We start from the raw sequence: 13,446 nt of genomic DNA on the forward strand, positions 1-13,446 counted from the left end.
ACCTGCTGGCCTTTGAAACAGGCTCTTCATGGTTCTACACAGCTTCCGGCTTTTGGACTTGAACAGGGACATTGGGTCTGCAGATTTGGGAACTGCCAGCTTCTATAATTGCATGAGCCAATTCCTTATAATAAATCCTTTTCTCTTTCTATTTATACACATCCTATTGGTTCTGTTTCTCTGGAGAACCCTAATACAGGAGCCTTTCCTAAATTCTATGCTTTTTGCAGCCCGAGGGCACATAGCACAGCCCCAAGCCCATGGTGGGGGCAACAAAGGCATTTTGAACTAGAGGCCCCTGTCCGGCAGATTCTCATCCCTGAGAAAGGCATTCGCTTTCTCTGCCCCATGGAGGACTGTAGGAAGAGGTATAGGGAGAGGTGGACAGTGTGGAAGGGTGAGCAGGGTCAGGACTGCAGAACTGTGAGGGCCCATGTGAAAGCAAAGGGGATGTCAGCACGCGGCCCCCAAGCAGGCCAAAGATTCAATGCCACCCCTCGTCACTGTCAGCCAAAGCAGGGTCATGTGGGGTGGGATGCAGGGGAGGCATCCTACCTCGGTGTCCCAAAGCTGAGTCTTAGGCACAGCAGACTCGGTGCAACATCCTTTCCTTATCATTTATCCAGAAAACAACTTACTAACGCAGAAGACAATTAAGCACCTCCCTTGTTGAGGACGGTGCTGTGTAGTGGGAACAGCAAGATGAACAAAGCACAGGTCTGCCCTCAAGGACGATGCACATATAACAGCTATGAATAGTAGTATTTCTATAGTATTAATATTACTCTTAATGCCCTCATGTGGTGATTAGTATGCCAGGCACTGCTTTCAGTATTAGAGTAGTTACATGTATCGTATTAATTCTTTTAAGCTTCCCAACAGCCCAGGGAAGAAGCTATAACTACCCCCCCTCTTTTACATATGAGGAAACTAGAGCACAGAGAGGTTAAGTGACAGGCTCAAGGTCACACAGCTATTAAGTGGCGGAGCCGGGGTTCATACTCAGGTAGTCTGGTTCTATTTGTTGATAGAAAATTATAATGTAGTACCAGCCTAATGTATGCACCAGGCACAGCACGCACCAGGCACTCTGTTTGAGTGGGCACTGAGGGTTTCACCCAAGGGGAGAAGCCTGGCAGGGAGGGCCCTGAGGCAAGGGCCAGAGTTTTCCACAGATGGTACAGAGGGACAGAGCCCTGATTCCAAGCAGAAGTGAGAAATGTTGCATCAAAGAGAGGCCCCCCTCCCTAGCAGGAAGAAAATTGGGAGACGTACAGATAGCTGAGTTGTAGGAGGGAAAAATATTCATGGCCTATTGGACCCAGAGGGGGCTACCTGTTCAGAGCTGAGAAGACATCACCAGGAGCCATGCCGTAAGACATGGCCTGTGTTTCCTGGGGCAGAAGGGAATGGAGAAGGGGACAAGCATGTCGCAATTCTGCCCCATACTCCTCTTTGGGTCTGATGTCAGTGGGCATCTGAGTTGGGGGGGATTCAATGAGAAGCTAAGGTGGGGGGGGTGTCAATACGTATCTGAGGGGTGAGGTGCTGTAGGAGCCATTCAGTCAGCCAGGAAGGAGCCATTTGGCCCTGATGATGATTTAAAAAAAAAAAAAAAAGACTGACCTTTGTTTGAATTTTATTATTGTTTTTAATTTTTCTACAGACAACACATCCCTTATTGCCCACACCAGGCAGCCACTCCCACCACCCTGGGTAGGAAACCTTTGGAATATCTTGGTGGTAGAAGCGAAGTGTTTGGTTTAGTTGTTGTGATTTTAGTTATTTTTTTTTAAGTCTGGATTCCCTTGGAATATATAGGTAAATATTCCCTTAAAACAATGGAAGTATAATCTTAGCCACATATGCAACTCATATGGGTAATCTAGTAGTCCTATTTTAAAAAATGAAAAGAAACAGCTGAGATATAAACGTTAACAATCTATTTTATTTAGTCTAGTCTGTTAATTAAAAATGTAATCCATATAAAATTATTAATGAGCTATTTTACTTTTTTTTTCTTTCTTTGAAATCCAGTGTGGGTTTTGAACTCAGCACCTGTCTCAGTCCAGATGCCACCCTTCACGTGCTCAACAGCCATAGGTGTGGAGTGGCTCCCCAACGGGACAGCACAGCCTGAGAGCCTTGACCCGTTGAGAAAATCAATCTACAGAGAGGTGGCCACTCAGAACGTGTTAGTTGCTTGGCGGTGCTTTGTTTGCTTTTTTATTTATTTATTTATTTATTTATTTATTTATTTATTTATTTATTTATTTAATGTTTATTTGTTTTTGAGAGAGAGACAGAGCGAAGTAGGGGAGGGGCAGAGAGAGAGAGAGAGAGAGGAGACACAGAACTCAAAGCAGGCTCCAGGAGCTGAGCTGCCAGCACAGCTGACAACTGTGAGCACAGTTCACAGGCTGGAATTCGTGAACTTCGAGATCATGACCTGAGTTGAAGTCCGGCACTTAACCCACTGAGCCAACCAGGCGCCCCTGCTTTTAATTTTCTTAATAGGACTGTTCCCCAGGCAGCATGCAGGTGTCATTTAGCTCTAAATATTAACTACACACGGCCATCTGTCCCGGGCAGAGGGGAGGGCAAATTCTCCAGATTTCTACAGCACAAGGGGGAAGCGGGCCCTGGGAAGGCAGAGAGGAGATGCCGAGGGAAGAAGTGCTTCGCCCACTGGCTCCTCCACACCTGTTAATCACAAGGCGTGATTCTGTTTGCAACCAAGCAGTCGGAAGAGGAAGGCGGAGACAAGGGTCAGGGGTCAAGGTGGGGCGCCCGCTGCTGGGCTGCTCACCAGAGACTCTGCTTTTGTTTCTACCCTGGCACGGTTCATTTGAAAGCGTACACTGCTTGGTTTTGGTAACAGAACCGGTCTGAAGGTCGGCCCGGAAGTCGGCCCGGGGATCTGAGGTCCCCAGGATCTGAGGTTCCACAGGAAAGGGCTGCGTGTCCCTAGGATGGTGACGGGGCCACCGCCAGGTCATGACAGTATGTGCGTGACCTCAGCGCTTCTCCGTGGCCAGCACAAGAAGAAAGCTTTGTTTATGGCTACAACACAGACCTGACCACATGGGGCGCCCAGACCACGGCCTCCAAGCCTCACCTCGTGGGGAGCGAGGGCTCAGTCTGTGCCCGGCCAGACCACCCCTTTGACGACATGCTGTTTTCCGAAGAGACAGTGCAGGGTCATCCGTGATGCTTCCTCCCTGGAGTCCTCTGCCATGGAAAGGGAGGATCAGAGTGAGTTCCCGTGATCATTTCCCTGGCTGTGGTGGGCCCCCCCACAAACCCTGACTTCGGCTGGGAATCTCCTTGCAAAACATGAACGGGGTGTAAGAGCTGAGTGGGAGCCCGGGGAGCCTACACGCACACCTCACCTGGAGGGCCCAGCAAGCTTGCCCTCACCGAATGGCCACTGTGGGCAGATGAGTGAAGCCTGAGCTTCGGCTCAGCCCACCTCAGCCCATTTCCCCTCCTCTTCCCTTCCTCATTCTGTCCCTACTCCCCCTTCCCCCTTCCCCCTCCCCCTTCCCCCTCCCCCTTCCCCTTCCCCCTCCCCCTCCCCTCCCCTCCCCCCTCCCCTCCCCCTCCCCTTCCCCCTCCTCCCTTCCCCCTCCCCTTCCCCCTCCTCCCTTCCCCCTCCCCTTCCCCTCCCCTTCCCCCTCCCCCTCCCCTCCTCCTCCTCCTTCCCCTCCTCCTCACCTAGCCACAGTGATGCCTGCCCTGGCTATGGGGACGAACCTGCAGGGCAGCCCTGAAGAGCCAGCTGCTGTAAACTGTCTGCCACCCTGCACCCGGGAGAGGGCCTTGTATTCTTCAGTGAGAACCCTTAAGAGAGGCAGGTAAGGTTCAAATTATCATACAATCAAATAATCATGGAGAATCCACTCTTCTGTGTTTGGTTTCTGATGGGGTTTGGGGGCAATGGGTGTTCAGAGGTGACCGCCAAGAAAGAATTCTTGAAGACATCTTTGGTGCAAAAAGGTGATTTTATTAAAGCATGGGGACAGGACCCCTGGGCAGAAAGAGCTGCACTGGGGTTGTGAAGAGTGACTCCTTATATACTATGGGGCTGGGGGAGGTAAAATCAAAAGGGAAGTTTCCAAGGTGATTTTCATATGCTAAAGAAGACTCATGGATTACAGGAGACCTAGCTATTGTCAAGTTAAGGCTGTTTTTCCCTCTAGCAAAGCATCAACTTAAGACAGTAAGGTGTTCCTGGAGAAATGTTTTACTCTGCCTGCCTCAAGTATTTGTCAATGGGCTGCAGGTTATAAGAAAATTTAATTTTATCTGTCATTTCCTTCTTGTCTTTGTTCCCCCACATCCTTATGAAGGGGGTGGTGATGTTGGGGCTCCAGGAAACTGAGTCTATAGGTTTCTAGAAATTTCTAGGCTATTGTTAAGATTGCCTTTTTCTTATAATTTACTAAGATATTAGTAAACCCCATGGAGACTCTATCAGTTTAACCATTTGTTTTCTGTCCTTTCCTTTGTACTTGGGCAGCCAGGAGTGCCTGAGGAATGTCACACATATCCCACCTGGGGGGTGGGAGTGGTAATGCTAGCTTATGCTTGGCCCTCAGCTTGCCTGAGGTCCCTCATCCCTGTCTATCATCACTAGAGTATCTGTGAGATTCCTCCTTGAGGTCCTTGTACCAGGGGTTCATTTCTATTCAGTTGGTCCATAATATTCCATTGTATGAATAGACATACACATTGAGGAATATACTTACAAGCAGTGAACTTTATGTACTTTGCTGTATGTCCATTTTTCATCAATTTACAAAGTCTAAAAAGGCACATGAGGAACATGAACTATGAACAAAGCCTGGCAATTGCACATGGCTGAAATAATGTCTCACTCATTTGAATTCTAGCAGCAAACATCTCTACGTGTCTGTGTAACCTACTGGTTTCACTTCCTGTTAGAATTCTGTACTGTGAGATCCTAAAGGGCAGAAGACTTAGAAGGTTAGCACCAGTGGTGTGCCGGTAAATGATCAATTATGGACTCTTCAAAAAAAGTGTACATAAATATATACAAATAAGTTGACCACACAGTTTACTGACATAAAGGATATATATATTATAAAACAAAATAATATTCTTTATTGTAAATTATATACAGCCAGTTGATTTTCACAGATTTAAAATTTTGTTTTCTTGAACTCTGTATCCTCAGCCATCCTGTGGTTACATTTCTACCATGAGTTGACAAATGAAGTTGCTCTGCTACCTCCCATGATGTTTGTTTTTATTTTCTGTATCTGTCTTCATCTTACATTTTGGAAACTTAACAGATTACTCCGCATTTTAGTATTTTAAGAGTCAGAATCCAGAAAAGAATTTTACATTTACAGTGAAATTTATACCCCTTGAAGATTAAAATAAATTTTTCTATTAGTGATGTTAGTCCTTTAAGTTTGGAAATGACATAAATATTAAGGTAGATACTTATTTTTCAGTTTATATGTATAACTTCTGTGTGATTTGCTATTTCTTGCAAAATCTACTAGTCTTTACAGTTCAATCGCCAGTAGTGTAACAAAATCAGACTACAAATAAATGCTTGACGCTGTTTGATTTGGCAGAGAAGTCACTCATGTCATTGTAAATGAGTGTACTGTCAGCATAAATGTTGGTTGATATTTTTGTTTATATTAATAAGATGAAAGTGAAACAACAAAGATGTATATTGGAACTTGACGAATTTGTCAATGATGTGAGCAATTTCTTTACTAAATTGGATACTAGTTTTCAAATACTAGAAGAACAGATTTTCAATTGTAGTAGCTATAGGCACAACACACTTTTAAATTTAATCTTCATTATTAACTTTTTCTCCACCACTTTGTCAAGTCTAGACAATCATCAGAATGATAAACCAAGCCCCTGTTTGCAGTATTTGCCAATTTCCTCAGTGTAAATGCTCCCACCACGGTCAGTTTCAAGTTACTGACATGTCACAAAGAAGTGACACCTAAGTTCACTTTTGGAGAATAAGCATGGGTGGTCGACTGGATGGACAAAGGAGGGGGTGCATCCCAGGCGTGAGAAAATGCATGGGGCACAGACGGAACATGAAAGGCTGTGTCCAGCGCATAGAAGGTCTTGTCTACCCACCAGAGTTGATAGTAACTGAGAGCTAATATGTACTGAATCAGTACATTGTGCCAGGCACTGTACTAAGCATGATCTCATTTAATCTTCATAAGAAGCCTATGAGATAGATGTTTTTGTTACCCCTTTTTGTGCAGAAGGAAACTATTATGGCTTAGAGCAGGTGAATGACTCACCTGAAGGCACACAGCTAATAAATAGCAGAGCTGGGATTTGAATGTATGTTAGTCTGACTCTAGAACTCTAAATTTCCCTACAACATCTGAAAAACCTCTCCTTTCTTATAGAAGCCCAGGCAGAAAGTGATGGGGCTTGAACTGAGGCAGGCTGTGATGGGGGACAGGGAGGAGGAAAGCAGTAATGAGGAAATAGCTCAAACAAAATTCATAACCAACTGGTTGTGGGAAGTAAGAGAGGGGGGTAGGGAGGGAGTATGACAGCAGAATTTTTAACTTGGACAGTTAGATGAACACTATTGCCACTAACCAAAGTAAGGAATAGGGAGGAGGAAGTAAGGAGAGGAAGTGGGGAGAGAGATGATCAAGTGGTTTTGGATATGCTGAGTGAAAGGCAGCCTGAGGCATCCAGGTGGAGAATATCTAGGAGGCATTATAAATATGGCCTGGACATTAGGGAAAACCTGGCCTGTTGGTCTGGATGTGGCTCTCATAAACTTGTGGGTTTGGTGGTCTCACCTGTGTGAAATCATTCAGGAGAAGTGACAACATTTACCTTCAGTAAACCAAACACTAAGAACCAACATGGAAGGATATTCTTCACATTTTGATATGTTACTACTTGGTTGAGCATTCCTAGAAGGCTGATTTTAATTACTGCAGATTCTATTAAACAATAAGAAAGCGGTCTTTCTGGGAGTTGCTGCAATACTTTATTTTTGAGATAAATCATCAGTTACCTTTCACTGGAGAGGCCCCACTTGAATGTAAGGCCTGCTCTACAGACCCAGACTGGGGGGTTCCCTGCCCAGACCAGCCCAGAAGCTGTTTTCCTGGAGGCTCCCATCCCACTCTCTTTGGTGGGGGTGGGGTGGGGGGAGGAATATAAGGGAATGGGGGAACTTATGATCTTGCTGGCCAAAAAAGGGAAGATACTACCAATCCATGAAAGCTCTCTGCTGGCAACAAATCTCAGAGAAGAGCAGGTGTTCTCATGCACATGAGAATAAGAACCCTCCCATGGTGCCTATAAGATGAGGATTCGTGGGCTCCTCCAAAAATTCTGATTCACTGCACCTGGGACAGGGCCGAAGAATCCACATTGTATTGATTACCTCTATTAGTGTTCTCCAGAGAAACACATGTGCAAAAATATTTATTTTAAGGAATAACCTAATCTGCTCTCTGTAAGCCAGAGGTCCAAGATAGCTTGTGGTATAATTCAGTAAGTCCAAAGACCTGAGACCCAGGGTTGCTGATGGTGTAAGTCTCAGTCCGAGACCAGAAGACTGATGTCTCAGCTGAACCAGTCAGGTAGAGCAGGGACAGATTCTCCCTTCCTCTGTTTTCTGTTTTATACAGGCCTTCAAATGTTTGGATCATGCCCACCCACACTGGCGTGGGCCATCTGCTTTACTCAGTCTACAGATTCAGATGGTAATCTCATCCAGAAACACCCTCACAGACACACCCAGAATAATGTTTGACCAAATGCCTGGACACTTTGTGTCCCAGTCATGTTGACACACACAACTCATCATCACATTATGTCAGGTGAGTCTGAGGCTTGGCAGTCCTGAGAGGATGGCACTGGGAGAGAAGAGAGGAGAGGAGAGAGGAGATAGGAGGGGAGGGGAGAGGAGAGGAGGAGAGAGGAGAGGAGAGGAGAGGAGCATAGAGAAGAGGAGAGAAGGAAACTAGGAAGGAGATTGAAGAAGGGCAAACTGAGAGCCCGAGGAATGGATGCATCCTCAAAACCTCAGGAGGGTTTCAGGAAGGAGGAAGGGTCAACTTTTCAGAGGACTGAGGTCCAGCACTAGAGAGGGTCTCTGGACTCTTGCCACAGATGGTCACTGAAGGCTTACATCAGAGCAGCCTTCATTGTGTGGTGGGAAGAGCCTGACTGCTGGACTGAAGCCTGACATGGGGTGAAGAGTTGGCCAGCAGGAACAGTTCGTTTCTGGAGGCTAGCTGAAAGGAAGAAGAGACTCAGGGCTGTAGCTTGTGCAGTCACCAAATGACACAGCAACTGAGGAGTTTCTACTGTTTTGGCTCCAGCCTGCTCCCTGGCTGGGGTGGGTGTATGGGTCTCTGTTCCTCTCCCTTCTTCTGACCCCCAAAGCATATAGACAGGACTGTAATGTGTCCCAAACTGCTTTGGTAATCCAATCCCTGCAACAAGAGACAGGGTTAACTTGTACTCCGGTTAACAAATAGAGAGTCTTAGCAGCAGAATGGCCCCAGAAAAGGAAACATTGCATAAAGGTGTGAACTACCCCAACAGCCGGAGGGGTTTGTCCAGTGAGTTCCCCGGGCACCTCTTCCTTTTACTGGAAATAATTTTTGGGTGTTCTAACAGATTGGGGCTAATCTTGATTTCAGTCACAGTAATTCCACTGAATAGTTCCTTTTAGAAACATTTACAAATGAAGCCAACTTGTGTTTTAAAAGTGAACATGGGTATCACCACGTTGTGGTCATATAAAACTATATTTGTTTCCTGAATGGATACTATAACAAATTACCACAAAATGGGTGGCTTAAAACAACAGGAATTTATTCTCATGGTTCTGGATGCCAGGAGTGCAAATTCAGGGGGTTGTAGGGGTGGGCTCCTTTCAGAGGCAGTAGGAGCGAATCTGTTCTTGGCCTCTTCCAGCTTTTGGTGGTTGTTGCATTCCTGGACTTGTGGCCAAATCACTCCAGTCTCTCTGCCTCTGTCCTCACATGGACTTCTCTGATATGTGTCTACGTCTCTCCTCTGTGTGTCTCTTAAAAGACACTTGTCATTAGATTTAGGGCCCACTCGGATAATCCAGAACAATCTCAGCTCAAGATCCCTAAATTAATTTCATCTGCAAAGATCTTTAAAAAAAATTTTTTTTAATGTTTATTTATTTTTGAGACAGAGACAGAGCATGAACGGGGGGGGGGGGGGGTGAGGGTCAGAGAGAAAGGGAGACACAGAATCTGAAGCAGGCTCCAGGCTATGAGCTGTCAGCACAGAGCCCGATGCAGGGCTGGAACTCACCAACCACGAGATCATGACCTGAGCCAAGGTAGTAAGCTTAACCGACTGAGCCACCCAGCCGTCCCTGAAAAGACCTTTTTTAAAAAAATAACGTCATATAAATAGGCTCTGGGGATTAGGATGTGGCCACCCTAATGGGGATCCTAGGATGGGGGCCACCATTAAATCCACTCTACTACTTGCTCAGGCAAACTTTCTAGAAAGCAGATATAACCTAAGCAGCATATGTGACTCAGGGACCCCTACAAAATAAGAGTTGTTGGGGTCCTAGAGAAGACCTCATACAGTCCCACTATACGGAGGAGAATGTTGAGGCCCCAAGAGGGGAAGTGGCAGAGCCCAGGAGGTGCTAGTGATAGTTCCTCTTTTCAGAAGTAAATCCTTGTACCTGGAAACAACATTCATTGCTCTGTCTGAAAATGGCAAACCTTGTTTGAACATCTTGCTTTCAATCCAAAAGTCAAGGCCATCAGCAGACGCAATGGCACATATTTGGGGTGGAGTATGGGGAACACTAACATATTGATTTTGGCTAAAGCTCCTAATACTGCTTGGCCTGTGTACATGACTGTCCTTCTCTTAAATTGATGCCTGGAATCCATTTGATTTTTCTTGAAGAGCACTACTGATTTTAAGTGTCATCTGTTGTAAACCTCCATAGCTAAACTGCAATGTATGTTAGCACAAAGGCTTATTTGTCATCATGAGGTTTGTGTGGAGGGAGATGGGGAGGTAGTGTGATAAGTTGGAGAAAGGACCTGTGTTCTAAATCATCTCTGATCTTTTAATTACTAAGCTGTGTGTTCTGGGCTAATTAGTTAACCTCTCTGAACCTTTTCTTCTCCACCTGTGAAAGGGGGCCAGTGACCCCCCAGCTCTCGGAGTTGGCTCCAGGATTGGTGAGACAGTGGTTGTTAAAGCACCTGGTATGTAGTCATTACTCAGCAAATCACTTTGAATTTTGCTTTTGAACAAATGTTCATTTACTTTGAGAGATAGAGAGAGAATGTGTGAGTGTGCGTGCGCACGTGTGCCGGCAGGGGAGGGGCGGAGAGAGAATCCCAAGCAAGCTGCATGCTCAGTACAAAGCCTGATGTGTAGCTTGATCTCGCAGCTGTCAGATTGAGACCTGAGCTGATATCGAGTGAGACACTTAACTGACTGAGCCACCCAGATGCCCTGAATTTTGCTTTTTTTTAAAATTTAAATTCAAGTTAGTTAACATACAGTATAGTATTGGTTTCAGTAGTAGAACCCAGTGATTCCTGAATTTTGCTTTTTAAGGAAGAACACTTACAATCTAGGAAGGAAGGTAACATGTAGTACTTAATAGCTAATACTTCCAGGTGTTAGACTCTGTTCCAAGTGCATCCCATGTATTCACCCATTTAACCCCCTCTGTGCAGCAGCCTCTGTCCCTCTCATTCTACAGATGGGGAAACTGAGGCTTGTGGCAGTAAAGGGACTTGCCCACAGTCATAGAGCTACTCTGTGATAGAGCTGAGACTTGAGCTGAGACTCATGTAATCCTGAGCCTTGCTCTATGCTGCCTCTCCAGCATTTCAGGAGGAATATGTTAAAGGAGGTGAAAGAAGCTTGGGGTGGACTTGAGGGTTCAAAGTGAGAGGATACCTGTGGTTGAAGACATGCAGAAAGGCAGAAAGGATGCTAGGCATTTAAGGAGTTGGGCTGAGTTTTAACAGACATGGGTGTGCAGCACCAGCCACTTAGGTCTCTGCACGTGGGCAGGGAGCAGTACCCGTGTTCACCCTACCTCACTTTCCGCTGGCTTTCCCAGAGATTTGGGAAGCAAGCTCACCCCTCTCCAACAGGGGAGCTTCAGAGTGGCTTCAGAGCGGCCAGATCTCAGAGGCCAAGGAGATGGTGCTGGCCCTCAGATCTCTCCCACACAGGGTGACCATAGTTATTGTCCAAATCAAGACCATCTGGGGAGTTATTAGGCCATTAGTCCAGGACAAGAGGTGTCACCTGAGACTGTCCCAGCAAGCCAGGCCATGTAGTCACACTGTCCCTGAGCAGCCAGGTGCCTGGGCCTGTAGAGTCTATTGAACCACGGCCCAGCACAGCCCCTCACGACACAGTGTGCTTCGGCTCAGGGTGGCGGGGCTCGCTGGTGAAAGCATCCAAACCAAACAGGATGAGGCAGACAAGAGGCTGTCACAAGGCCCTGTGCTGGGGGCGGCCGGGGAGAGGTGAAGGCACCTGACCTGCCTGGACGTGCCATAACAACACCGTGCAGCCTGCTCTGTGTTCGGGGAATTGAGAAGAAGCCCCAGGTATGAGATCTCAAGCCTAAACTTTCCACCAAGAAGGGACTTTCTCACGTACGAAAGGAAGGTACCACTCGGGTTGTTATTTGAGTAAATACAGGCAAAGGAACCCAATGTCTGCCTCCGTCAATAGAATAACAGGCAAAAATAGCTTTGTGGGTTTCTTTACTTCTTTTCACTAAGCGAGCCTTTGAGAGGTTTGTGGCATGTTCCACGTAATGATGTACCCCCAGGACTCCCAGTTCTCTTTTTCAGTGTCCCTGGAGAGGAGAAGTGGCGGCTGCTCCCGTGCCCAAGGAGCCACAGCTGTGCCAACCCCCTTCTCTTTGTTGCCTCTCAGCATCTCACACCCCTCTGGGAAACCCTGCCTGCAGAAGGGCTCAGGCAACCTTGTTAAATACTTATGTGTCCCCAAGGGGAAAAGCAGACACAAAGCAGGGCCCTAAGGGTGGGATGCAGACAGGTTAGTTTTGCTGGAACACAGAAAGGGTGCATGACACTGGGGTGCATAGGCAGCTTGAGGAGGGTGGGGATGACAAACTGCCTTCTTCACACCAGGGCCCCAAGCTGGGCTGCTGTGGGCAGGTCATAATATCGGTGAAGGACAGGAGAAGAGCAGGTTCCCAAATTTTCCGGTGTTTGTGAGGTGGAGGGGCAACGGGGCAGGTGGACACCACTGTGATGATGAGGCCTTGCTGCGGTCCTCACCTGTGGCCCTGCTCCAGGTCACTGAGCCCTTTCTGAGACCACACTGCAGTGTGACTAACACACAAATGCTTGAGCTACTCTTCAGAGAAGAATTTATCCACTTACCCTCGGCATCCCATGAATTTGCTTTGTCTCCGAGGGAATAATTAACCAGTGTTAGTATGATATCAGAAAATTGCTAATTATGGCAATGAGCTAGCACAGTGATCTGAGAACTTGTGGAGCTATAGTTAGTAATGACAGGAGAGGAAAATATTTGACTGTTTTGTGCTGCACCCAGGTTCTCAAGAGGGGGCGAGAGACGAGGCTTGGCACTGTGCCACACATGGCACCCATGGCATGAGTTTGGAGCAGAGACAGTCACCTAGGAGTTCAAGACGGTGTGAGGAATGAGGATGGCTATGGGGGCTAATGCCCACAAAGGGTCATGGTGACCTGTCCCCACCCCAAATGCTCACAGTGTTTCATGCACACTCACACACAATTTCAAGTTTATATCCCACATTCACACACATTTGCACACTCACTGTCAACCATACACATTCACTTAGACTTATACACACAGTTCACACACACACATACACACCTACTTACACATGCTCATAGGTGCTCATATATTCTCTTTCTCTCTCTCTCTCTCTCACACACACACACACACACACACACACACACACACTTCAAATCATTTGAGCTCTCTTCCTAGTCCTGGAAAGAAGATGGTCACCTCAGTGTTTTGGGCTTATATCCCTTGGGGTTAGATCCTTGGTGCCTTGAGAGTAATTTTTCCCCCTTTCATATTCTCTGGGTGTTGAGAGAAGGACTGAGCTCCAGCGGAGTGGGGGGGGGGGTGAAGAATTCTAGCAGCACCAGATGTAAATTATGCTAAGATACTTAAGCTCCAGGAAATGTTGGTATAAACAGTACTTGCAAATTACTGCACAAACAACAAAAAACAAACAAACAAAAACACCCTTCATTTGAATGGGTATCTTATCTGGTAAATAATTTGTGATATGTGATTAATTCTGTATGCTATGGAGCCTCATGAACCTATGAAGAACTACCTACCTTGCCATACTCAACATTCAAGATGCTTCTCAGG

Source organism: Prionailurus viverrinus, chromosome A3, assembly GCF_022837055.1.
Source record: "Prionailurus viverrinus isolate Anna chromosome A3, UM_Priviv_1.0, whole genome shotgun sequence".
NCBI lineage: Eukaryota > Metazoa > Chordata > Mammalia > Carnivora > Felidae > Prionailurus > Prionailurus viverrinus.